General features: G+C 39.1%; 1 long non-coding RNA gene across 2 annotated transcripts in view; it reads left to right on the top strand.

Moving 5' to 3' along the window:
• Nucleotides 1-22,430, top strand: part of LOC138166628 (uncharacterized) — a 107,108-nt gene extending 84,678 nt beyond the window's left edge. Inside the window, exon 4 of one of the 2 annotated variants that reach the window (XR_011169658.1) lies at nt 22,363-22,430. This is a non-coding gene — a long non-coding RNA (uncharacterized lncRNA). The remainder of the gene's footprint in view (nt 1-22,362) is intronic. The other variant, XR_011169657.1, reaches the window with a different exon arrangement.
• Nucleotides 22,431-25,237: the final 2,807 nt, after the last annotated feature.

Raw genomic sequence — 25,237 nt, 5'->3', positions numbered from 1 at the left:
GTTAACTACCACGACCACCACCACCACCACCACTCCCACTACTACTACCACAACCACCACCACTACCACTACCACCACCACCACTACCACTACTACTACTACTATCACCACCACCACCACTACCACTACTACTACTACTACCACCACCACCACCACCACTACCACTACCACTACTACTACTACTACCACCACCACCACCACCACCACCACTACCACTACTATTACTACTATTACTACTACTACTACCACCACCACCACTACTACTGCTATAAAAATACATACTTTTTTTTGCTGGTGTCTACCTTGGGAAAGTTACTTAATATCCCTCAGCCTCAGTTTCTTCTTCTAAAAATTGGAGAGGTTGGATTACTTTAAGCCCTCTTCCAGCTCAAGATCTGTGATTTCTATGATCTCTTGACTTCTGGGACACTGATCTCTTCTGGCTGTACTCCTCAGTTTCTTTTTCAGTTGATCAATAAACATTTATTAAGCACCTGCTGTGTACTACCTGTGTGTTGAAGATACAAAGGAAGCCATATTTGTTTCCTTGAACTGGGTGTTCTCCAAAGCCTGGAACTTTTAACTCAAATGGAACTTTTTTTCTTTAAATATGCCCCTCCCCTAAACTTCCATATTTTTATTCAGGGTACCCTTTTAGTCACTCAGGTTCACAACCCTGCAGTCTTCACTCTCCATAACTCTGTAAGTCTCGTTGATTCTCACATCCATCCCCTCTGATCTATGGTCACTACTCTAGGCAAGGCTCCCATCACCCCTCACCTGGCCCATTACAATGTTGTTCTCCCAGCTTCCAGTCTTTCCCTTTTCCAATCAGTCCTGTCCACAACTGCCAAGACAATCTTCCTAAAGAAAGATCTGACTGTTTCTTTTTCAGGAGTTTTTGGTGGCTCCCATCTTCCTCTAGAATAAAATACCATCTCTTCAGGCAGACATTTAGAGCCCTTAACACTCTGGATTCAGTGTATTTTCTGGACTTGTTTTATATCGCCTCACCTTATGCACTTTCCATTCTGGACAAACTTACTCTATCTTAAACTCAGTGTTCCATTTCCCAACTTTATGTCTTTACAGAGATTGCCTCCCATGCCTGGAATGTACTTTTTCTTCTCCTGTGTCACTTAGAGCCCCTAATTTCCTTCACGAATCAGTTCATCTAGGTGGTACAGTGGATAGACCACCAACCCTGAAGTCAGGAGGAACTGAGTTCAAATACAGCCTCTGATACTTATTAGCTATGTGACCTTGGGCAAGTCACTTAACCCCTATTGCCTCTCCAGAAAAAAAAAATCAATTCAGCACTCACTTTCCGCTAGATATACTAGTTAAATGATCTTGTGTTTACATGGTGATCCTTCAGTAACTGGAACATAAGCTGTTGTTTTGAGGTTTTGTCTTATAAATGACTGTCAGTTAATAAATAGTTGCTAAATTGAAATCCGTTTGTTGCCATACTTTGGATGTAGACATATTGGGCTTCTGTCCTCATAGGAAGATGTCTGACTATATCCACATGAACAGCAGCTTCCCCCTAATATCTGTCATGAGTTTGTGTCATAGAGTGGAGAGCAGATAGGCCCTCTCACTTGAAGTGAAGGAGTGAACTTGTTTCTATTTGGGCTTATCATTCCTCAAACATTAAGCACCTTGCAGAAGACACTATGCAAAAACAAAATGGTGAGAGTGTCTGCCTTCATGGATCTTAAATTCTACTGGGTGGATGCAACTGAGTGGATTTGATAGAAGAGGGCTAATAAGAAGATCGGATTGTAGGAGGGGGCCTATGATCTGGGCTTGGAAGGCAACTGGGATTCATCAAAGTGGAGGTGGGGGAGGAGTCCATATCAATCATGGCGCCCCACTTATAAAAAGGCATAGATATCTAAAAAACGTGAATTTCCCCTTTCTGATTTCCTCACCCCTTAGTTCACTAGAAGAACAGTAATTGTAGAATTAAAGTAGGGCATCCTGGGGCTTAAATTAAGGATCTCAGAGAGTCTGATATCTATCCCATACTCCTTCACCTCTGCCTCTTGAACTCTCTCATTTCATTTGAGACACAGCTCCAGCATCACCTTCTACATGAAGCCATTCTGAAACACCCAACTGCTGGTTTCTTTTCTCTGTTTTTTCATTGTATTTAGCCACTTTGTATTTATTCTTTTCATATTTATTCTGTACATAATCATATATGTATTTGTTGTCCCACTTTATTAAAATGTACTCTCCTTGAGAGTAAGGATTTGTGTGTGTGTTTATCTTTAGTATACAAAACATAGTAGGAGCTTAATAAATGCTTGTTGATCAGTTGATTGATTTTATTTTTATACCAACTCTCAGCTGGATAAAGATAGAAGTCCCTAGAAATTTCATCTTTGGCAGACGTGGCACGAAGGGGGATTGTTGAATGTGCTACTTACTCCTCGCTCTCTCCTCACCCACCCCCTTTTCTCCCTTTCCTTCCTACCAAATAATTAAGGCCCTCAGTGACATGTATAAATAGCTCAAGTTGAGAACACAGTCATGTCTATGTCTCTCTCATCACCACCAGACTCCAGAACTGATGTGACAATTAAAATACTGATTTAGTTCTGAGAGGCACATGGCAAGTGGCCTGCAGAAGATGGTATTTATATCCATAATGAGTGATGCTGACTTTGTCAACTGTACCTTTGGCATATCATCTGATTTCTTGCCTAGGAGTTAATGCAATTCTTATTATAACTGGGAATCCATGGTGGTTAGCTTTCTAGGTCCCCTTATCTTACCATTATCTTCTTGGCTTGGGACTGTCCTACTGTCATATCAATAACTAGGAAAGTATAGAGGAAGCAAAGAGTTGATTTAAAGGATAGGATTTAACAGAAGAGTTAGTTGAAAAGAGACATTCTAAGCTGAGCACACATTCTGGAGCTGCCTAGAACAAAAGACATTTGACTTCAGCTGTGCCCAGCAGGAATTCACAATTTTGTCCTGTGTATTAAATTGAGCATTATGGTACTGAAGGAAGTGAGGACAGATTGCCCAAGTTGCTTGAGTCCTCCATAGAAAGACTAATCATTTGAAGGAATGGATCTTTCATTTTTTTCTTTGTTATCTCTCAGCTCCTAGCATGGTTTTTGTAGGTATTTAATAAATTCTTGTTGAATTGAACTGGATTGCAACAGGAGAGATTTGGGAGACTAAGTGATCCCATCCCCTGCTTAGTATATGAATGCCCCCCCCCCATATATATATATATACACACACACACACACATACACACATGTGTATATATAGTATATATTCATTCATATATATCATATATGTGTTTATATACAAAATGCAAATGTTCATTCTGTCTGATGTTTGAATATATACATATGCATATGTATATTTACATAGTACATCAGAGAAAGATATATAATAATACATAAAACTGTAGGTAACTTTTAGCTTTCAAAAGTGTTCTTGTATATGCTTCTTTTTTGTCCTTCTTTCTCTTCTATTTTCTGCATTTTAAAAAAAGATACCTCAATGATCATTTTTTCTTTGTTTTCTCCTTCCTTCCTTCCTTCCTTCCTTCCTTCCTTCCTTCCTTCCTTCCTTCCTTCCTTCCTTCCTTCCTTCCTTCTTTCCTTCCTTCTTTCCTTCCTTCCTTCCTTCCTTCCTTCCTTCCTTCCTTCCTTCCTTCCTTCCTTCCTTCCTTCCTTCCTTCCTTCCTTCCTCTCTCTCTTCCTTCCTTCCATTTTCTCCCTTCCCTATTCCACCTTACCTTCCCACCTTAACCCCCAATTGGTAGAAAAAAGCCACAAAACAAATATCCATAGTTAAGCAAAATGGATCCGAAGATCTTTCTTGATCCATTGTGCTGCTGATACCTCCCCACCCTCAGAAATTACTTTGTATCTTACAAAATTTATTCTTTATATGTTTTAAAATGTACATTTCATTTCCCACAATAGAATGAAAACTCCTCGAGGGCAGGGATGGTTTCATTTTTGTCTTTGTATCACCAGTTCCCAGCATAATGCCTGGTATACAATTGATGCTTAATAAATACTGTTGATTGATTAATTTGGATAAGACATGTTAATGCAATGGAAACTTAAATAGATCCTAACTGTTTTTCCCTTTTCATCTATCCATAAAGCTGTCGGGAGTGGGACCCTTTTTAGACAGAAGAAAAAAAATCCTGCCCTTCTTTTTCCTTTTACTTCCAGGTTTTCCCAATGTGGCTGCTGGTTGAGGATTTTTGTTAAGTTTATCCCAGCAATGTCACACTGAATCAGCAATGTAGCTTAAAAAAACAAACATGATCTGAGGATTTACAAATAGGAATCTAGCACGTAGGAAGGGTGAGGTAACTTTCCCATTATACTTGGTCCTTGTCTAACCTTGGTCTTTAATTCAAGGCTCTATGACTGGAGAAAGTCTTATGGGAACCACTAAGATAACAAAAATAAATGGTCTAGGAAAAAAAATGACCTGTGATGAAAAGTTAGAGGAATTGTAATTTCTTATTTTAGGGAAGTGAAGGTTAAGGGGATGATTTGATCTAATTGGGTATGATATAATTTAATATAATAGTACTAATATTAGTTTTTACTTAGATAACATTCTAAGGTTTATGAAGTGATTTATATAACACTTTTTCCTTTGGGCCTCATCAGAACCCATGTGAAGAACATAGTACAATTTTACTATCTTGTCATGAAAAGAGCCCTGGACTCAGAGTCAGGAATACCTGTATCCAAATCATTCCTTCTATACTTGCTAGCTGTCTGATCATAGATAAGTCACAACATTTTTGAGTCTTAATTTTATTGTCTATAAAATGGGGATAATAATATTTGTCTTACATATTATAAAGCTCTAATGAGAAAATGTATATAAAATACTTTATAAATCTAAAAGCATTGTTTAAATATTAATTTCATATAATAATAGAAATTATTATTATCAATATTATCTTTATTTTGGGGTTATAGATTTATGCTAGAAGGGACCTCAGTGTTCATCTAGTCCAACCCTTTTGTTTATAGATGAGGAAACTGAAACTGAAAGGATGTCTTCCTTTAGCATCTCCAGGATCCTTGATTGTGCTGGTGTGGGTACTCCCTCCATCTGTTCTTGTGGAGAATTATTCTGTTACTAACCCCTTTATATCTTGGGACATAGTGTTTATGAGTTGTGGCTAAAATATTCATCAACTGTCAACCAATTCAATTCAATAAGTAAGAAGTGTTCAGTATGCCAAGTACTAGATAAAACATGGGGGCATGTAGAGACCAAGATAAAAATGTTCTTGCTCTCAAGAAGCTTTCCATTGGAGAAGACAACATATACACATATAAGTAAATACAAAATATATACAAGGTCATCTTTGGGAGTATATGGAGCTAATGATTTGATGTCTGAGGATGGCCACTATGTAGGAAGGGATGCTTGAGCAGGGGCTGGGTATTCCAAAAGGCAGAGGTAAGGAGAGAGGGCTTTCTCAGCATGGAGAAAGATTAAATAGTACAAGGAACAGCACATAGACCAGTTTGACTGAAACCTAGAGTGAATGAAGGATAATAATAATACTAAGCTTGAAAAAGTTGGCTGGTATCAGATTGTGAAGTCATTAAAAATCTAGAGGTGGTTGGTGTTGGCATTGGTGTTGGTGTTGTGTTATTGAGTCGTTTTCAGTTACATCTGTCTCTCTATGACCCCATTTGGGATTTTCTTGGCCAAGATACTGGAGTGGTTTGCCCTGTCCTTTTCCAGCTCATTTTACAGGTGAGGAACTTGAGGCAAATAGGATTAAGTGACTTGCCCAGGGTCACACAGCTAGTAAGTGTCCAAGCCCAGATTTTAACTCAGGTCTGTCTGACTTCAGGCTCAATGCTCTAGCCACTCCACCAACTATAACAAAGAGACATTTGCATTTTTTTTCACTAGAGGAATAGGGAGCCATTGGAACTAATTCAACAGAGGAATGACGTGGTCAGATTATGCTTTAGGAAAATCACTTTGACATCTGGGTGGAGAATGAATTGGTAAGGGAGAGACACTTGCAGTAAGAAGGCTAATTAAGACATTAGTGCCATAGTGTCTTACTTCCTTTCTTCTTCATCGACTTATTGTCAGTGAGAGGCAATGAGCATAGTCCCCCTGGGATGGGGGACTAAGGGAATGCAGAGAAGTTGATGAACTGAAAGATGTTGTGGAGTTAGACAAGATTCAGCAAATAATTGGGTGGGAAGGTGAGGGAGAATGAAAGGTCAAGGTGAATCTCAGGTTGTAAACTGGGCTGACCAGAAGGATAGAGGAGTTAGGAAAAAGGGAGAGGTAAAGATAATGAGTTCTGAATTGGATATATTAAATCACCTGCAGAGTAGTTATTGGGAAGAACGTCACATCTTAGTCCTGGAACTAAGGGGTCATCCAATCCAAATCCCTCATTTTACAGATGAGAAATCTGAGGCCCAGAGTGGGGAGGGACTCCCCCCAAATTATACAGATAACAGCAAAAGAGACATCTAGACAGCTCTGTGGATTTTGTACCTGGCCTGGAGTCAGGAAGACCCAAGTTCAGATTTGACCTCAGACACTTGCTAACTGTGGGATCCTGGGGGAGTGACTTAACCTCTATTTGTCTTAATCCACTGGAGAAGGAAATGGCAAACCACTCCAATATCTTTGACAAGAAAACCCTATGGACAGTATGGTCCACAGGGTTCCAAAGAGTTGGACATGACCAATCAACTGAACAGCAGATAACAGAGCTGGTATTTGAAAGCACATCCTCCAACTACAAATCTACTGTTTTGGCCATTGTGATGTGGAAGTGATGCTCAGAGACAATTTGGGGGGGGTAGCTATAGAGATCTGGAAGTCACTCAATTGTGTTAAATTAAAAACTTGTTTTTTATCCAAAGGTCTTGAAAGTGATGTATGCTTGTACTAACAAAGGCAAATCATACCCTTCACCATCTGACCTAATTAGTTTTTAAACTGAGTGTCAGACATTTCCTATGGAGGGTGGATGTGGTTTGCTGTAAAAGAAGCAGGGCTTAGAATTCAAGCTCTATTATCTTGTCTGTTGTGCCATGGAGGTAGGTATTCCTGGGTTCTTAGAATCACAAAATGTCAGAAATAGAAATGGTGTCAGTAGTCACCTAGCCCAATCCACATTTACTGGAAGATGCCTGACAGTTCCTCATGCAGCCCCAAGGAAGAGGTACCCCTCCCCCATTTCTGGAGGCAGCCTCTTCTACTCTGGGACAGCTCAGGTTTTTAAGAAGTTACTCTTGATATCAAGGCTCAACTGGCATCTTAACAATGCCCACTTATTGCTCCTCATTCTTTCCGTTTGGGTCAAATAGCACAAGTCTGATCCCTCTTCCACATAATGTCCTTCATATCCTTGGAAACAATTGCTAAGCTTTGGGTGTTCTCTATTGAACCTCAGTTTCTCCACATATATGCTGTGGATGATCACAATTGTGACTTGTCTTCCTCATAGATGTGGTAGGAGGGTTAATAAGAGATTGGTGAACACTTGGATTTGATAAGTGTTATTGTTACCATGTCTGTCAGAGTGCCTAGATGTCATGGTGATGGGTACCATGGAAACCCAGAAAAAATAAGGAATATAATTTTCTTTCCTGCCTTTTTTCTTTTAATGACTTTAACTCAAATCCTGGTGGTAGGTTGACATGCTTTTGTGATTTAGTGAAATGAAGAAATGTATTGCTGAAAGCAAGTCTGTCTATTTGGTAAGTGGTACAGACTTGTTGAGAAAACTAATGAAAGGAAATATGCATTAATTTTAGCCCCCTAGTCTGGAGAAACTCAGTCTTTCTCCTGGATATCTAAATTTTGAGGGTTTTAATGTCCTGTAAGCTCAATATGAGTCAAGAATGTGAAATGGCAGCCAAAAAAAAAAGCTAACTCACATTAAACTTCATTAAAATGTAGTTGTTGTGGAGTAGCTTCCTTCTGAACACAAAAGCCAGTATCACTTTGAGACCATTCATTTTATTTGGTTCATTTGTCCCCACACAAGTGGCATCTGGGAATACTACTTTAAATCACTACCTTGAAAGACAGAAAGGAAGTAGGAAGAAGGGAGAAAGAAGAAGGGAAGGAGAGAGAAAGAGAAGGAAAGAAGAAAGGAGGGAAAGAAGAAGGAAAATAATTTATTAATACTTTCTTACTATGGGGCAAACACTGTTCTATTTGCCCAGTGATATACATGTCAAAGCAGACCTGGTATTTGACTATAAGGGACTTACATTCTAAGAGAAAAAGACAACACATTTAGAAAAGTAGTGACCAGGGAAGGGTATTTTGGTTTAAGAAGTTTAGGGATGATGAGTGGAACTAAAAGAGAGAAGAGTGACACACTCTATTGAGGAGCAATGGCAGAATTGATGTGATTATGGTCCCCAAACTAGAAAGTGTGGGTAGGGAACAGAGGGTACAAATAAGCCCAATGCATGATCTTTGTATTCCATACAGCCAGTCAGCTGGCAAGAAGATGACCAGGGAGTAAGGGAGTAAAGAGAAGCATGACTGGGACAAACCTAAAATAGTGGGTGACCATTGGCTACCCTTACAAGCACTTGGCCTTACAAGACATCATACATGGCACACGTTTTAGTGATACAGTAAAGAACACAGAAAGGACTTGTACTGGAGCTCATAAAGAGTCAGAAGGGTTTCTTTCTCTATTCTTATGGGCTCTTCCTGCCCTATCCCAAGAGAGATCTGTGTGATGGCCATCATTGCACTTGGGTGGGGGTTAGAGGGTAAAACCAGAATTTTCTTATTCCAATTGCTGTGGCTCTGTCTCCCATTTGGGTGCCCTCTGCTATTGGCCAGTGTTGTGGGACTCCTCATTAACATTGCTATCCTTTAGAGTTCTCCTTCCATAGATAACTCTCTCAAAGTTACTCCTTCTCCCAAGGATTGGGTACCAGATTTTGAGTGTCAGAATGTGGCAGAATAATACAAGGGTCTTCATGCTTAAAGAGTTACATTTCTTTCACCATTATTTCCCATCCAAGGCCAGAATAACTCCAGGATCTTAACGCTTTTCTTTTAACCTTAACTAGGCCCCACAGTGCCGCTCTACAAATAAGAGCCTTTTCAGGAGCTAAGGATGCTGCTTACCTGACTTTCTATTCCCCAACCCCACCTGATTCAGAGAGAATTGGTCTTAAGTATTCCCCCAGAGTTTCTGGTTAGGAGAGCCCTGCTCCCTCACAGAGTATGGGTGCTTAGAGGAGCAACTTGGCTTCGTCTTCTTCTTGTGTTCTTATTCCTTATCTTCCTCCATGGAGATGGCAGTTTTAAGAGAACACTGGAAGGTCAATGGAAAGCAATTTGGGATTATGCTAAGTAAGTGATCATACTATCTGCCCCTTTTGGTCCAGAAGTTGCACTGTCAGGCATATAGCCCAGTAGGCCAAAGATAGAGAGAAAGGTCAAATATTTAACAAAATATTTATAGCGGCGTGTTTTCTAGTAACAAAGAACTGGAAAAAGAAATTGGTACCTATAACCTGAGAAATAGCTAAACAAATTGTAATACATGAATGCAGTGGAATATTACTGTGTAGTGAGAAACTATGAATAATAAGAATAAGGAGAAACATGTGAAGATTTATATAAACTGATACGAAATGAAGGTAGTAGAACCAGGAAAATTATGTATACAGATAAACAATATAAATGGAAAGAACAAGAAAAAAATATAAAAAACCCTCCCACAAACTCAATACTGTATAATTATAATTACTAAATTTAACTTTTCATTAAAATATGAGAAAATACACCTCCCTTCTTTACAGAGGTGTGAAATCAAGGGTGCAGAATTGTATATGTGTATGTGTGTGTATATATATATATGTAGTCAGACTCAGTAGATATTTTGATTGGTTTTAATGAATTGTTTTTCCTCCTCTTTTTTATTTTATGTTACAAGGGATAACTCTATGGGTGAGGAAGAGGGAGGGATATTTTTAGAGATGGAGGTGGTATAAAAATGAGAGATTTAGCTGTATTTATTAAATGAAGAAAGCAATATACTCCATATCCAAAAATAAAGTCTAAATGGGTTCATGATTTAGATATACTGTAAACAATCTGGGAGAACAAGGATTAATTTACCTCTCAGATTTATGGAAAAGGGAAGAATTTATGACAAAACAAGAGAAAGAGAACATTACAAAATGCAAAATGGATAATTTTGATTACATTAAATTGAAAAGTTTTTGTACAAACAAAGCCAATGTAACCAATATTAGGAGGGAAGCAGAAAATTGGGAAAGAATTTTTGGAACTAGTATCTCTGATAAAGGCCTCATTTCTAAAGCATACAGAGAACTGTGTCAAATTCAATAAGATTACAAGTCATTCCCCAGATGATAAATGATCAAAGGATATGAACAGGCAGTTTTCACAGGAAGAAATTAAAGATATATATATAAACATATGAAAAAATGCTCCAAATCACTATTGATTGGAGAAATCAAAACAACTCTTAGGTATCACATCTCACTGGACAGATTGGCTAACATGACAAAACAGGAAAATGATAAATACTGGAGAAAATGTGGGAAATTTGGAACACTAATTCATTGTTGATGGAGTTGTGAACTAATCCAACCATTTTGGAGAGCAATTTGCAACTATGACCAAAGAGCTATAAAAATGTGAATACCCTTTGACCCAACAATACCACTTCTAAGGCTGTCTCCCAAAGAGATTATACAAGTGGGAAAAGGACCCATATGTACAAAAATATAGCAGCTCTTTTTGTGGTGACAAAGAATTGGAAATCAAGGAGATGCCCATCAACTGGGGAATGGCTAAACAAGTTGTGGTATATGAATGTAATGGAATACTATTGTGCTATAAGAAATGAGGAGTGAATGGACTTCATAATAACCTGGAGAGACTTATGTAAACTTATGCTGGGTGAGGGGAGCAGAATCAGGAGAATATTGTACATGATTACAGACCCATCATATGTGTGATGACTGACTTTGATAGACTGACCTCATCTCAGCAATGTAAGGTTATAAGACAACTCCAAAGGACTCATGATGGAAAAGGCTGAATGCAGATTGAAGCAAACTACTTACTCTCTCTCCTTTTCATTTTGTTTTGTTTCTTCTTCCTCATTCATTCCATTGGTTTCAATTCTTCTTTACAACTCGACTAATATTTAATGTGAAGGTACATGTAGAACCTATTTAAGATTACATGCTACCATGGCGGGGGGGAGAGGGGATTATAAAATTTGGAACTCAAAAACTTGTGAAACTGAATGTTGTAAATTAATAGTAAATAAATTTTTTAAAAAGAGTGGGGTTATCCCATAAAAAAGAAGAAAGTAATAGAAAAAGTTGAGGGACACACAATTCGGGGTGATAGTATATGGAATGGAAGCTATCCCTTAATCCAAATAGAAGAACAGTGTCTAGGACAAAAAAGGAAACTGTCCTACTGCTCAGATTAGGTAGAATATTATGTTCAGTTCTGGGTGGCGCGTTTTAGGAAGCACGTTCACAAACTGGAAAGGTCCAGTGGAAGGTGATCAGGATAGTTAAGAGGACTAGAGATCATTCATACCATACTGGAATGGATGGCAAGAACTGGATACCTTTAAGTTGAAGAAGAGGAGACAGAAAGGGGATATGAGAATGGTCTTCGAGTATTCAAAGCGCTGTCACACGTAAGAGAGACTAAATATGCTCTTCTTAGTCTTAGGTGACAGACAGCTAGGAGCAATAAGAAGTTTCAGGGAAGCAGAAAAAGAGGCTGACGGACCATTTATTGCCAATGTTGTAGAACAGATTTCTGAGTCGGTTTATATGATCTCTGAGGTGCCTTCCAATATTGAGATATTGGTATTTTCTTTTGTTCATTGCATTGATTGGAAGAGATGGGTTGGGGAGGGAAAGAAAAGTCACAGGAATTGTGTGCCTTTTTCCTTTTATCTAGCACTGTGATGGAAGAAGAAATGTATGCAGGCACATTTGTAGAAGCTTTTGCTTCAGTTCTTCTGATAATTCATCATCTCATTCTTTGTCCATAGATTTTTGCAGCTGCCAAAAGAAAATAGGTCCATGCCTGGGAAATTAGCTCATCAGATTTTCTGTAACGATGAGTCAACATCCTCATTATTGGTTATAATAGAAATTTCAGAGGGCTAAAACCAACGGCTCATTTTTGCATTGTTCTCTATGAATTAACACTCCTGCTACTCATTTCCTTCTGGAATGGCTCGTCCAATTTTACAATGATTATTTAAAGCATTAATTTCCTGGAAAGAAACAACACTGAAGCCATCAACATTATGCATGTTGTACACAGTGGAATGCAAAACCAAAGTCTTATTTCAAGAGTTTATTGCCATTTTGACAACATATTTTATCTCTTCCACTGAAGTGTTATTGGAAAAATGGCCCTATGTATATTCTGGGTCTAAAGCTTTACTGTCAGTGTCAGGAATATTTATTATCAATTGTGAAGAGGAAAAAGCTTGTTTGGCATTTCACAGTCCCTTCTGGTTCCTCCTTCAGAAAACATTGGTGCAGCCATTGACTGATATGATTAGAAATGCAGATCTGATGGGTTGGGTTTTTTCTTTTTTTCTTCTTTTTTTTAGTTTAAAATAGTTTACTGAATCTAGTGGATTAAAAAGAGAGACAACAAATGTAAGAGAAAGGAATAAGTGATTTTTTGAGAGTAGAGAAATGAACTGTCCTATCCATGGGTGTCCTGCTGATTTGGAACATGAGAAGACTGCTATAAAGTTCTTACTGGAAGGATATTCCCAAATATCAGGGCAACCCTGATGCAATTTATCTTCTTGTCTTTCAATATATTTTCCATGGAGGGTCTGCCCAGTGCTAAGAAGATCTGCTGTAGGTCTTTTAACTTCTGTTGGCTAACAATGGAGTACTCAGGTTATCCATCTTATTTAGGCTTCCTGATTGACCCATCTCCTTTTCCAAACAGTCGTTGCTTGGTGATATTATTTTTCTCCCCTTCTTGAATGTAAAACATTGTCAGGAATATGCTACAATCTACTTATTGCTCCCACTTTCCTTGTGTCTTTTCATTGGCCTTTGGGTCATTCTCAATTTTGATTCTTTGGATGTCAAGGTATTCTGTAAGTTATTGTTATATAGCCTCATTGGGAGAAAACTGTTAAAAAATAATAATACAGTAGAAAGAACACTGGTTCTGGAATCAAACTACCTAGATTCAAATCTTGCCTCTACAACTTACTATCTGAATGCCCTTGGGAAAGACATTTAAACTCTTTGGGCCTCATTTTTATCATTTATAAAATGAGGGGTTTGGGCTAGATGGTGGGTGAAGTCCCTTTCAGCCCTAGTACTATGATCCAATCACACAAAATAAGAAGGGTAGGCCAAAACATATTGGGCTTAACTAATAATTTTTCACTCTTTGGTTTCCTGGATCCCCATGCTTTGTGAGAAAGCCATGTAAGCATCTCTTGCCTTAGTCATTTCAAAGAGTTTTTATATCTATGAAGTAACATGTAGTTGTGTTGCTTCCCATGGGATGGCATCTTGTCTTTATTTACCTTGGTTGTTCCTAATTTGAGAATATCTACTAATCCGACTGTATATCCAGGAGGGATGCATTGTTCCTATCCAAGGTCATGGGTCCTTGGTGACAGAAGAATGCAGGTTTGTTCAACATAGTGAATATTTCTGATTTATCTATTCCTGCTGGCAAGTTTTTGGGTCACTCTGTTGTCCAAGGTAACCATCATCACACTGATAGCCAGGGTCAGTACAAAGAATTGCAGGGTTAGCCAAAGTTTGTTTGTGTCTGTATACCTTTTTCCCCTTCTGCATTCTCAAAAAAAGCAGCTCCTCTGCTTTGCCAATAGCGACCCACTATCTTATACTTGGCTGCTCAATTCAGACCCGATAACTTTTGAAATTCCTCATGCTTTGAAACTGCCTCCCTCTAAAGTCACCCTCACTTCCCTATCCTCATCAAAACTTCCATTTTCTCAGCATAGTTGGATCTCACATGTGAGGAGGAAAACTATGGGATGGAACCTGTGAAAGACTGAGAGTCTTTTAACCTTGAAAAGGGGATCCTTGTCTTGGGATTAGGGAAGAGTTGGGAAAGTATTCTTCCTTCTCTTCTTTTTCAAAGTTGAGGAATTATGGGTGTAGAACATTGCATATTCTCTCAGAGAGAATCAATAATATCAATAATGCTAGCAAACATTTACACAGCACTTAAGGTTTACAAAACACTTCAGCATTATTACATCATTTGATCCTCACAAAAACCCCATAAAGTAGGCACTATTATCATCCTCATTTTATAGATGAGAAAATTGAGACTGAGAGAGGACCTGCCCAGAGTCACACAGCTAGTAAGTATCCAAAGCAGGATTAAAACTCAGGTCTTTCTAACTCCAAATCATACACTTGATCCATTTTGTCACCTGAACTCTACGCCGCAGCTCACAGGGGGATCTCATGTCCAGACTGGATACCTAGAGCTGTGACATACTATGGTGAGTAATTTTTACCAGATCAAAATTCTCTAGGGTATAGGCCACCTTTTGTTTAGACAGTCCTGGGTAAACCATAATTATAAACTAAACCCTGGGTGATGTTCTAGGTCTGTGGAATGGGAGAAAGAGGGCATTATCATTTGTCTGTTCTTCCTTCTGTTATAGCCAGAGCATTAAGTCCCAGTAAAGCAGTCCCCAGTGGGTCAGGGGACTAGATGGAGGTGGAAGCTTTCTACAGTTATTAGAGTAGGTCTTCCTTAATTCAAAACTGACTTGTCCCCTAAAAAGGAAGGCTGCCTCCTAAAACCCAGCCTAAAGCTTAGAATGCAGGACATATGATGCTGTTTCCAAACTTCAGGAATCTTCCTTACAGGAAGGAACCTGAGACATGACCTGTCTAGCCTGGAAGTAGGAGGCTGGGCCTAAAACAGCATGGAGGTCCTCCAATGAGTCTATTTTTCCCTGTACTTATTTTCGACCCTTTCCCAGGTTCTTCCCTCTTTGTGTTTCTTTGTCTCTCCCTTAACTATAGTTCTGAGGATCAAATTTTTCAGAGTTGGGGCAGTGTGGGTGTGGAACATTGCATATTCTCTTAGAAAGGGTCGATATTAATGCTAGTAAACACATAGCATTTTAAGGTTTATGAAACACTTCAACTAAATTATATCATTTGACCCTCACAAAAACCCTATAAAGTAAGTGCAATAGAAACAATAATCATCCCCATTTTTGAGATGAGGAAACTGAGATTGAGACAGGATTTGCCCAGAGTCACAAATTAATTTTTACAAATATTAATTTTTGTAAAAGCACTTAGCACAGTCTTTAGCATATAATGAGTGCTTTATAAATGTTTATTTCCTCCCTTACTTCTGCCCCCTTTTACCCCCACCTTGTATTACACTTGGTAAGCCAGCTTGGCCAGGTGTCAAAGTGGGCACAACTGAGCTGAAGATCATAAATTCAAAGCTAGAGGAGGCCTTGGAAGGCTATCTACTTCAATTTCCTCAGTTTACCTATGAGGAAACTGAGACTCTTAAAGGTTAATTAACTTGCCCAGAGTTACATAGTTAGTAATGTCTGAGGAAAGATTTGAACTTAGGTCTTCTTGACTTCACCCCAGTGCTCCATTCACTGTGCCTTATAATTTCCTCAAGGAGAAATAATCTAATTCTTTATATGAATGTGTGTATCATGTATATGTAGGTTTACTATTAAGGTTTATATTCTCAATAAACAGGAGTAATTTTGGTAGATTTTTGTATTAGTACCAACTAGAGATTTCTCTGAAAGTCTTTGTGCTTGTTAGTTTTCATTAAATTACTTTCCTCTCTCTCTTGAGCAGAAGTGTCTGTTTATTCAGTGGGATTCAGTCTGCCAAGAGGCCTTTTGTCCATTGCCAAGAAGATTCTGTGGTATGAGAGCATTGGCCTGTTACAAATTTGGTGGCAAAATGTGGGCAGTGTTCTTAATATTTGCCTAGTTGGCATGGACTGAACCCAGGGACAGAGAATGCTTAAAGATTTTTTTTCCCCTCTTATTTCCAGAAATACTGGTGTACTTATGGTTGCTCCCCCATGGCCTTCCATGTCCATCTCCATCCCTTTACTTTGGGCTGTCTTCATGCTCTTCCTCTTCCTCTTCCTCTGTGCCTCTCTCCTTCCCTGGCTTCCTTCAAGATTCAGCTCAAATCTCATCTTTTGTAGGAGGTTAAAATCTCTCCTTTTGAGGGGCAGCTAGGTGGCACAGTGAGTAAAGCACTGGCCCTGGAGTTGGGAGAACTCGAGTTTGGTTCCAGCCTCAGACACTTAACACCCACACAAAGAAACTAGCTGTGTAACCTTGGGTAAGTTATTTAACCCCAATTGCCCTCCAAAAAAGAAAAAGGCAAAAATAATCTTGCCTTTTGAGATTATCTTCCAGCTATTCTGTGTGTGTATGTATGTGTATGTACACATATAATATTGTTGTAAACATATATGTTTTAAATCACTGTTATTTACATATTGTTTTCCTTATTAGAATGTGAGCCGCTTGAGGGCAGGAACTGATTTATTTACCTTTTGTTATATCTTCTGTGCTTAGCACAATGCCTGAATGTAGTAGGTGCTTAATAAATGTTTATAGATTGATTGATTGCTCATTTTCTTAAAACTGGAGAAGTAATAAACAATAACAGCCTTAATTTGTTGTGTTTGCCTATTTCTTTTCCTTTATTTTTAAGCAATCAGGGTTAAGTAACTTGCTCAAGGTTACATGGCCAGGTGTTTCTGGGTGGGTGCTAAGTGTCTGAGCCCGGGATTTGATCTCCAGGTCATCCTGACACTGGAGCCGGTGCTCTTACTCGCCATGCTACCTGGCCATCCCACATTTGCCTATTTCTGAATTGTAAATACTCACACTGAAAATTTAAAAAATTTGCTGCATACTCCTGGAGGAATTCTCAGTCTCAATTTGAGTATTAGTTCAGTTTTATTTACCTCATTCTTTTAATAAAATGTTCCCCTGTAATGTTTTTAAATGAATGGATGAATGAGCTTAAGAGCTCACTACTTGCTAAATACTGCAGAGAGAATACAAATACAAGCACTGACCTGAAAGAGGAAACTCCTTATAAACATTGTATATGAACATTCTAATGGGGGAGACAACATGGAGGTCAGAAAGGGAAGTGAGATCTTGGTGTCCACAGCCTAATTGAAATGGAGAGCTTTTTCTAGGCTTTTTGGATGATGGTGTATGAACTAAGAGAAATGAAAGAAGGCCCCTCCAAATATACATGGACCCTTTGTGTCCTAAGAGTCTCTGACACATGGGTTCGAGAATCATTATTATTGATCAATAAGGTTCCCTGATTTGCTATGGAAAAAAGTCCTATTCAGGCTTGTAGGAGGCCAAAGTATCCCTGAATCATAGCTTTATGGTTAGAGGGAAATTTGAAGACATTTTATCATTTTTCAAATGGAGGACATTGTGGTTCAGGGAGGTTTGCTGATCTTCCCAAAATAATATAGGTTGTAAATAGCAGAGTAGGAATTTGAACCCATGGTCTCTGACATCAGATCTAGCATTCTCTCTGTACAGTGCTTTATTTCCTTTTTCTACGGGTATCAGTTGTTACTGGGCTTGGGTACCCTATCTTGCTTTGGTCATCTCTGTCTTCAGCCCAGTGTGAAAGAAGTAGCTTCTCAACTATTGTGGTTAATCAATACCTGAATTTACTTTTGTACCTTGCCAGAATGGTGTTATCAACTGGGCTGAGGCCTATGTTATACTAACACAAAAGTGAAACAAGGCCTGTTTATTGAGGAGATGCTACAGGGTGTCCCAAAAGTCTTTGTGCCATTTCATCAATTAAAGCTCAATTGCTTAAAATGGTGGGAAGGCTTTAGGGATACCCAGTATATGTATGTATACATCTATACATCTATCTATATTGATATCTACATATATATATACACACACATACATATAAATATATGTGTGTGTACGTGCATATATGTGTGTGTGTGTATGTATTTATCTGGTCAACTAAATGGCACAGTGGATAGAGCACCAGCTCTGGAGTCAGAAAGACCTGAATTCAAATCCAGCCTTAAATACTTACTAGCTGTCACTCTGAGCAGTTCAACTTAACCCTGTTTGCTTCAGTTTCTTCATTTGTCAAATGATCTGGAGAAGGAAATGGCAAGCCCTCCAGTATCTTTGCCAAGAAAACCTGAAGTGGGGTCTTGAAGAGTCAGACATGACTGAAATAGATGAACAATAACAACAGATGTGTGTATATGCATGTATACAGATAGATGGTTAGAGAGATAGGTAGATATTTCCTCATATTCCTGAGTTCAAATCTGGCCTCAGACACTTAGCTGTGTGACCCTAGACAAGTCACTTAGCCTTCTTTGCCTCAATTTCCTCACCTGTAAACTGAGCTGGAGGAGGAAATAGCCAACTACTCCAGTGTCTTTGCCAAGAAAACCCCAAATGGGATCACAAAGAGTCAGACACAACAGAAATGACTGAACAACAACATAGATGGATATCCATATAGATAAATACATGTAGACTTAGATATGTTGTAAAATTCTCTTTCACTTGGCTGGGGCAGAAATACAAACAACATGCTCTATGCAAGTAAGTCACTACAGTTTCTCCCTGCTATTCATACTTGAAAGAAATGAGGTGTTCAGTCCTTTGTCATTCTTGTTTGCAGCTTTCCTGGGAAGCATTTAGATTGTGGGTCTATTTCCATGTCTTTGAGACCTGTCTTCTATTTTCTGGTGACTGGGAGCAGTCGGTACCACGCAGGCATCTGAAAGGATTCTTCATTTGGCCCCAACATGATTGCATTGCTACAAGAATGGATCCCAGAATCCAAAGCTTCATGTGGTCTTGTAGCTCAAAGCATCAATCTGTCTGCCAAGCTCCATTAGCTTCAGCAACCACTCTTTTCATGCTCCTGTAAATTGAAGGGCACTTACTTCCCTTTGTGAGACCAACTAGCCCCATATCATCTCTACCCTCCTTCTCTCTATGCTGATTAGTGCCTCTTTTCCCTTTCTCTTTCCTCTTTCCCTCTCCCTCCATCACTGTCTCTTCTTTCTCTGTGTCTCTCCATATATCTCTGTCTCCCTGTCTCAGTCTCTCCTCTCTTTTCTTCCTCTCCCTCTCCTCCCCTCTCTCTTGCTCTCACTTTCATTCTACTTAATTCACTCAGAAACTGCCCTATGCTCCATTCTGTCACAAACATAGCTCCAGATCTCACTAACACCATGCCAAGCATGCTCGATCAAGAAATGTATTGGTGCACTTTAAATAGCATGGCAGGATAATTAACAATTGTGGACAGCTGCAGTCATGTTGGCCTTCCTGGCACAATTTTCTACTTTCTCCCCAAAGCTTCATGTTAATACTAAGAAGAAAAGGGGTTTAGAAGAATAAATAAATGATAGGGAGTGATTTTAGAAAATGTCAACCTATAGGAAACTATATTCAAACCAACAGTTGGACAAGGATAGAAAACTCCTGTTTATTTATTTTTTAAATGAAGTTACTTAATTGCCTTCTTTTGGAAAATGAAGTGACTAATCTCCACAGTAGAAGAATGAAGGGGAGTTTTCTGCCCTTTCTAGTCTGATTAGTCTTATTAACTTTAGTAAATATCCTTATTCTTGAGTATAGTAAAAATTTATGGGAACAAAATCAGCCATCCATGGACAAAAGGCATTTTAAAGAATGTATTTTCATCTAATTCACAACTTCATAACCATAGAATAATTAGCAGCCATAACTATATTTATTCATTCACTAAACATTTATCAAGTGCTGATTGAGTGCAGAACATTGTGCTAAGGCATTGGGGAAAATAAGATGATGACATATTGCTGCCCTTGTGAAGAATATTGTTTAATGTCTAATACATAGATTTTGAAATATGTGCAGCTTTAGTGTTTGGTCCGGGAGGTAACGTGTAGCTTTGTTGCTTTCCATGGGATGGTATCTTTTCTCCAATTACTTTGGTCATTCCTAAATTGAGAGCACCTACTCATCCAACTGTATAGGAGAACTCTATATCCAGAAGAATGCACTGTTCCTGTCCAAGGTGCTTGGCACTGGAAGAATATAAGTTTGTTCAACCTAGTGAATATTTCAGACATATATTCCTATTGACAAGTTTTGGGGGTAATAATGTTGTCCAAGGTACCCATCATCACACCCACACTTCTTGCCAGGGTCAGGATATTGACGAATTAATTGTAAGATGGGTAAATTTTGTTTGTGTCTTTGTGTATTCCCACCCCCCTGCACCCCAACCTACATTCTCAAAGCAAGCAATTTCTCTGCTTCACCAACAGGGGCCCACTCTCCCACACTTGCTGCTTAATCCAGACCTTCTGGCTTTCCAAATTCCCCATGCTCCAAAATTGCTTTCTGTTCACTTTCCTGTAATTCCTTCAAAAACCCATTTTCTCATCACAGTTGGACCTCATTGTGAGAAAGAAAACTATGGTATGGAACAAATTCACAGGAACCTGTGGAAAACTGATAATCTTTTAACCTTGAAAAGGGCATGCTTGTCTTGGCTGCAGGGAAGAGTTGAGAAAATATTCTTCCTTCCCTTCTTTTTCAGAGCTGGAGAAGTATGGGTGTGGAACATTGCATGTTCTCTCAGAAAAGGACTGATAATAATATTAATGCCAGCAAACATTTACATAGCACTTCAAGGTTTATAAAACACATCAGCTTTATTATATCATTTGGTTCTCACAAAATGTCTGTGGAGTAAGTGCTATTATCATCCCCATTTTACAGATGAAGAAACTGTGTCTGAATGAGATTAATACTTGCTTAGTCACGGTCACACAACCAGTAACATGTCTAGATCAGAATTCAAATTCGGGTCTTACTGACTCCAAGAGCAATACTTTCCCACTATGTTTTTGGCACCTAGATGCCCATCAGTCCTAATATGACATAGTTTAGGGCTTCTTAACTTGATTCCTTGGTTATTAAAAAAAACCTCTATTTTGATAACTAATATAATTGTTTTCCTTTGTAGCTATATATGCTTTATTTTATGCATTTAAAAATATTAGTCTGAAAAGGGATCCAAAGATCCTTTTTTTTAAATCTAGGCTGCCAAAGAGTCTGTGGCAACTCTAAAATGGGAACAATACACCTATCTTTAAAACTATTTTCATAGCTCTATTTCAAAATAATTGTTTTCTTTTGTAACCATAATTTTATATTATGCATTTAAAAGCCTTAATCTGAGAAGGGATTCTTAGGCTTCACTAGCCTGCCGAAGGGATCTAGGACACCCAAAAGGTTAAGAAACCCTGGTGTAGGCAGTCCCTTCATCCTTCTGGGCACCCTGGCATCCTTTTCTGGCAGCAGAATCAGAACCTTAATGCCAGATGGTAGGCAAGCCATATGGCCATGTTCCTTGGTATGTACAGTTCAATTCAACAAGTATTTATTATGCCAACTACATGCCCTACTTAGAGCTGAGATATAAAGCAATAAAAGAAAAGACATGGAGCCTGCCCTCAAAGAGCTTACCTGCTTATTGATGGCAGAAGGAGGGACAACCTATGCATGTGTAAATAAGTGGCTTTATTCTCCTGCACCAGGGAAAGAGACCTCTTCAAGGATGAACTTAGGAAGGCTGGCTGGATCCTAGGGTCATTCTGCTTGGTGTTGACTGGTTCTAAGGTCGTTTGAGAACTTTGTAGCTTTTCCTTTTTCACAGCCAGGGGTGTCAGATTTAACACTGACTACACAAAATATGCTCTCTTTGGGGGGGAGGACAGGGAGGGCTGGGACAAAGTCGTTTGGGTAAACAAACTTATTAATAGAAGTGAGACCTCACAGGACACATAAACATATACAAGCCACGTGATATTAAGTTCATGTGTGAAGTTAACATGGATTAAGCAAAACTGTTTATAAGGCATGTGGTTAGTATCAAGTTTGGGAGCCCAGCAACATCTAGTCAGACTATCATTTGGTGATGTTATTAACTATTTCCAATCAGTTCAAGGCTGGCTTGAGGGCAAGGACTGTTAGCTTTGAGGAGCCAGCACAGGGTTTGGCATACAGCAAGTGCTTAATAAATGCTTGCTGAAAGAACAAACTTGGCCCCAAAGATACCTCTGTCTACTACTTTGTAGCGGTAGGGGTACACGAGCATAGACCATTGCACATATTGTCAATTTTTTTTTGATATAGTGATAGGTTTTTCTGTTTTTTTCTTCTTCCTCTCTAAAAGTTTTTTTTTTCCTACATAGGATGACTCTTTGAAGGAGGAGAGGAAGAGGGATACCAGAAGAAATTTAAGCTATATGAAATAAAGACATCAATGAAATTTTTAAAAAATGTTTGTTGAATGATTGCTTAGCCCCGTGTTCAGATCATGCCTCTGACATTTAATAGTTGTGTGATCATGAACTAGTCATTTAATGGCTGAGTGCCTCTGTTTACTTCTCTGTAAAATGGGGATAAAGCACCCCTAGCACTATTGTGCCCCTCAGTGAAGAGGTCACAGTATATAAAGGGCATTGTAACCTTTAAAGGGCTACAACAGTGGCAGTTGTCATTATTATTAGTGGTTCATAACACCTTGGAGTCATTATTTGTCATGCTCCTCTTATGAAGCAGACAGCAGTAAAAATCTTTGGCCCGGTTTTTCACATAGAGCAATGGACTCACATTTCTATTGTACTCATCCCTAGGTAAGCCAATGAATCACTCTGAGGCCCAAACACAGACTCCTACTTCTCACTCCTGGCTCTGTTCATGATTCAAATTCCTTGGAAGGTCTTAGGTAGTTGGAAAGCCATGATGGACACACTCAGATGAGTAGTGTGTGCCTGAATTAGAAAAGATGACTAACTGTCCCTTACTTGGGGAGCCCCAAAATGACAGGGAATGTGGATATGAATATAATATAAACTGTTGACCTCAGTTTACTCATCTGTCAAATGAGCTGGAGAAGGAAATGGCAAATCAGTCCAGTATCTGTGCTAAGAAAACTCCAAATGGGGTCACAAAGATTTGGACAGCAATGAAAAATGACTGAAAATAATATAAAACAAAACTGCTTTTGAAATTAGCTTAAAATATTCCATATATTGCATAATTAATGTTGTATTGCTTATCTTCTCAGTAGATGGGTGAGGGGTTGGGAGGAAGAGAGAATTTGGAACACAAAATTTAAGAAGAAAAGAATGTTTAAGATAGATAGATATTGTAATAAATAATAGAATAAATTAATTAACAAAAAGGGTCTCATCTTCCTTTCTACTAGAGGCAGTGTTCCCTGCAGTAGATGGTCAGTTATCCAGTATTTTTTTTATTGCCTACTATGTGTCAGGCACTCTGCTGAGCATGGAACTTATAAGAGTGGAGCTGTGGGCTTGATCAGTAAAACCTGGGTTCAAATGTCCCCTCAGATATTCACTTGCTGTTATCACCTCAGGCATGTCTTTTAAGTGCCTCCCCCTTTCAGCTTGCTCATCTCTAAAATGAGGATAATAGCACCTACCTTACCGGATGCTTGTAAGGATAAAATGAGATAATGTGCATACAGAGCTTTGAAAACCATAACGTGTGGTAGAAGCTAGCTGTTATTAATCCTTAGTCAGAGGTTGTTCAGGTCAGTTATTTTTCGGTTTTGTCTGGCTCTTTGTGATCCCATCTGGGATTTTCTTGGCAAAGATACTGGAGTGGTTGTCTATTTCCTTCTCCAGTTCATTTGACAGATGATGGAACTGAGGCAAGTGGGGTTAAGTGACTTGCCTAGGGTCACACAGCTAGGAAGTGTCTGAGGGTCAGATTTGAACTGAAGTACTACTGATTTCAGGGCCAGCACTCTATCTACTATGCCACCTAGCTGCCCCACATTCTTTCCAGAGGGAGATAAAACATACATGCAGAAGTATGTACATGGTATGTACAAAGGAGTCACAAGATGACAAGATGAATGGGAATGTGAGAGCAGGTGAGGGGAACAGGAAAGATCTGTAGAAGGTGAGGAGGCTCAAGCTGAGTCTTGAAGCCAGGGCCTCCAAGAAGGGAAGGTGAGGAGGGAAAGCATCCTAGGCATGAGGGACAGCCTGTGGAAAAGCATCATGTGTGAGGAGTCTCAGTTATGCCTCATGGCCAGATTGAGGAGGGCAGGGAGAGGAGGAATTCTTAAGGAGACGGAGAGGTAGAAAGGAGTCAGGGTGTGAAGAACTTTAAAAGCCAAATAGGGTTTTATATTTGATCCTAGGGGTAATAGGGAGCCATTGGAGTTTCTTGAGTGTGGGGCAGTAAGTGTATAACAGTCTGACCTGCCCTTTAGGAAGATCACCCTTGGGGACTGTGTATAGGATGGCTTGGTGGACAGGTATACTAGAGTCAAACTTCCTGTTTTAGAAAGCAGACTAATGAGTTTGTCCTTTATCCTAGAGACAAAAGGGAGACCCTGAAGGTTTTCAACTGGCAAGATCAAACCTATTTCTTAGGAAGATTCTTTTGTTACCCATGTGACAAATAAATTGATGGGGAGAGATGAGGCAGGACACCAATTAGGAGGTGATTGGAATCTCGGTGAGAGTGATGGGGGCCTGGACTGAGGTGGTTGCTAATGGAGGCAGAAATGACAAGATTTAGCAAGTCATTCGATAGGTGGGTGTGTAAAAGTGATGAGCTGAGGGTAGTGCCAAGGTTATGAACCTCATTGTGGAAAAGATGGATGGGTTAGTTGAGAGGTGAGGAGGACAAAAATGCAGAGTCCACTGTTGGTAGGTAAGGATCCTTTATGTACATCATTTATGGACATCACAATAACAATACTAATAGCTAACATTAATTCAGCATTTAAAGATTTGCAGAGTACTTTACATACACTAATCTCATTTAATCCTCATGGGAACAGTGTGAGGTAGGTTCTTTTATTATTCCTAATTTACAAGTGATAGAAGTGAGTCTCAGAGAATTTAAATGACTTGTCCAGGATTGCCTAGCCAGCGACATTCAGAAGCAGGATTTGACCTTAAGTCCTCCTGATTTCAAGTGTAGCGGTTTTTCTTTTGGTCTAAGGAAAGGATCTCATCCAGCAAAACATGGGCATATACAGCTTCCCTGGCAAGTTGTCCTTAGGGCAAGAGATTATTAGAG

This window comes from Petaurus breviceps, unplaced genomic scaffold (genome assembly GCF_028583685.1).
Source record: "Petaurus breviceps papuanus isolate PSGF00001 unplaced genomic scaffold, PetGlider_PUasm1.0 225, whole genome shotgun sequence".
Lineage (NCBI taxonomy): Eukaryota > Metazoa > Chordata > Mammalia > Diprotodontia > Petauridae > Petaurus > Petaurus breviceps.
The sequence above is the reverse complement of the archived record's forward strand: the minus strand, read 5'-3'. Positions and strand labels throughout refer to the sequence as shown.